A 3,396-nucleotide genomic window follows, 5' to 3' on the forward strand; every position below is an offset into this window, starting at 1 on the left:
TGAAACCAGAAGAAATACAGTTGACCTTTCAAATACGTGGGTTTGAACTGCCTACTGTAAATGTATTTTCTCTTCCTTATGATGTTCTTAACATTTCCTTTTCTCTAACTCACTTAAAAATTTTTTTTAACATTTTATTTATTTCTGAGAGAGAGAGAGAGAGACAGTGTGAGCAGGGGAGAGTCAGAGAGAGAGGGAGACACAGAATCCAAAACAGACTCCAGGCTCTGAGCTAGCTGTCAGCACAGAACCCGATGCAGGGCTCGAACCCACGCACCATGAGATCATGACCCGAGCGGAAGTCGGATGCTCAACCAACCGAGCCACCCAGGCGCCCCTCTCTAGCTCACTTTAGTATAAGAACACATTATATGAGACATATAAGGTACAAACTATGTGTTAATCAACTGTTTATGTTATCGGTAAAGCTTCTGGTTAACAGTAGACTATTAGTAGTTACATTGCGGGGGGGAGGGAGTCAAAAGTTATACATGGATTTTTTTCAGCTGCTCAGCAGTTATACATGCCCCTAACCCCATGTTGTTCAAGTGTCAACCATACAGGCCTCAACTTGACTCTTCCCTAAGGGTGAGATCAAGATCTTTCCTGTTTACCTCTGAATCGTCAGAACCTTGCATCTTGTCTGGCATAGGACTGGTGCTTAATAACGGTCTGCTGGATAAATAACAGTTCCCCAAAGATGCATAGTCATTGATTATTAAGTCTTCTTCTTATTTTTTATCCCTCTCAGAGTTTGAGTGTGGCAAGAATGTTTTTAGGTGATGGTTATTGCTAATTAGAACCTGTCATTGAGTATGGCTATTTTTGCTTCTTACCTCTTATCCTCAGAGATGACCTTGGTGGAGAAAAAAGGAGAAAGGGTAAGATAAGTGGGCTTCGGAAACAATAAAGAAGGTGGCGCATCTTCCTGCAAACTTTAGAGTCTAAAAACGTTTATCTTTGAAATGATAAACGGAAAAGATCTTGACTGTCCAGGATATAATCACGGGGACTAAATCTACAAAAGACGTGAATCCCCATCACCCTCTCCTTTCTGAGAGATAGGGTAATGGCAACACCCAAATGTTGTCCAGCCCACAGTTTTGCTGTACTGGGGAGCCCAGATTCAGTGTTTGGTACAGTCTTATTGAACTACACATCAAACTTAAATTTTTTTTTATTATTTTAGAGAAAGAGCGTTAGCCAGCAAGAGGGGCAGAGAGAGAGAGAGTGAGCCTCAGGAAGGCTCTTGACATGGAACTTGATCCCATGACCCTGGGATCATGACCTGAGCCGAAACCAAGAGTTGGGGGCTTAACTGACTGAGCCACCCAGGTTCCCCTACATATCAAACTTAATTACAAGATTGGGTCATTAGATGTCCCAAGTCCATGTGCTTTCAGTACTTAATCAATCAAATATGAACACTTTTCCATAAGCTCCTGTTTATTAAGAGTTAGTTTGTCTCAAATTAAAGATTCCATGGAAATGCATAGCTATGAGTAATAAATCCCTAGAGCCTTTGATGGGAGTAGGAGTTCTCAGCCTGTTCATCTGTCATGCTCCAGATCAGGAATATATTCATTCTGGTTCATTTTCTTCAGTGCGTCACTTGGGAGACATTTTTGCAGTGCTTATTTAGAAAGCCCCAGGCTGGAGTCAAAGGAAGAAAACCAGTCACTGCTGTGTCCTCACTTATGGTGGGGCTATCTCCTACCCCCTCCCTGCCATCCCCACCGGTTCAGTCCCACCTTGATCCATATGTACAGATCTTTGTTGAATGCCTTGAGGTGTGGGCAGGAGAGATGGAGACGGTTGGTAAAAATAAAGGACTCTACCAACGGTTCTTTTCAAAGCAGATGGCCTGCAAAAAAGCTGTACACAGACTTGCATGTCCAAAAATTTGTGCTATAAATTGACGTTTAAGGCTTACATATCTAAAAGAAAATAATAAACCAAAAATTAAGATGGGGGAAAATATACTTCCTGGACTTTTGATTTAAGAAACCCTAAAACATAAAGCATGATTTATTCTAATGGACTGGGTTATCAGCACAATGCAAAAAAATGTAAGCGTCTGTTAACTTTTCAGTGGTAAAAAATGCCCATACTTAGTGCCTAAAAGCGACTGGTCCTTTCACTGTTGACGCTATGGGTTGGGTGGGCAGTTCTTCTGGTCTGGAAAGGCTCTGCTGGCAGGATGGCTAATGGCTGAATGATCTAAGACAACCTCATTCACATATCTGGTGTTTGTCAGGGCGATGATGTTGACTGAGCCCCTTGTCTCTTGTCATTCAGCAGGCTAGCCCTGGATTCTACACGTGGTGGTCTCAGGGCTCTAAAAGTGTGAAAGCAGAAGCTGTGAGAGTTTTTTAAAAAATTTATTTATTTATTTTGAGAGAGAGCATGAGTGGGGGAGGGGCAGAGAGAGCGAGAGCGAGAGCGAGAGAGAGAGAGAGAGAGAGAGAGAGAGAGAGAACCCCTAGCAGGCTCTGTGCTGTCAGCATGAAGCCCGACTTGGGACTCCATCTCACCAACTGTGAGATCATGACCTGAGCCAATATCAAGAATTGGACGCCCTAACCGACTGAGCCACCTGGGTGCCCCCAAAGCTGTGAGATTTCTTAAAGGCTTAGGCTCACGATTATACAACATCACTTCCATTGCAATCTACCGTCAAAACAGGTCACAAGAGTCAAAGGATGGATAAATGGACTCTATTCCTTGATGGTAGGAGCTACAGATTCTTATGGTTATTTTTGCAGTCACCCAGATGGAGTGTACACACAACGCATGGTACCCTAATCGCAATTATGCTAAACAAAACTACTGCTGGAGACAGAGGTATGATGGTAGCAAGAGTCCCAGAAACTAGACTCTAAAAGACTTGGGTTCTAGAGAAAGTCCTGCCATGGATCACTTCCTGACTTTCAATAAATTGACTCAACTTCTCTGGACTTCAATGTAGTAGTCTCTGAAATGAGGGGTTGGATAAGATGAGCTCTAAAGTCTCTTCTGGATTTCTGAGGACTCAGACTTCAACATATTTCTCAGCTTTTAAGGGCAAGATTTCCTTAAGGATCTCAGGGGGATGGTGCAAAATTCTAAACTTAAAAAAAAAAAAAACTTTATGAATCTAGGGGCACCTGGGTAGCTCAGTCGGTTGGGTGTCTGACTCTTGATTTGGGCTCAGGTCATGATCCCGGGGTCATGGTACTGAGCCCTGTGTCAGGCTCTGTGCTGAGTGTGGAGCCTGCCTAAGGTTCTCTTCCTCTGCCCCTCTCCCTCGCTCATACACACTCTCTCTCAAATTAAAAAAAAATTTTTATGACTCTTATTTGGAAAAAAATATGCTGTGATATCATATGCTGTGATAACAACCATGTACAAAGTATA

Source organism: Hyaena hyaena, unplaced genomic scaffold (genome assembly GCF_003009895.1).
Source record: "Hyaena hyaena isolate Hyena2069 unplaced genomic scaffold, ASM300989v1 scaffold_924, whole genome shotgun sequence".
In the NCBI taxonomy this organism is placed as follows: Eukaryota; Metazoa; Chordata; class Mammalia; order Carnivora; family Hyaenidae; genus Hyaena; species Hyaena hyaena.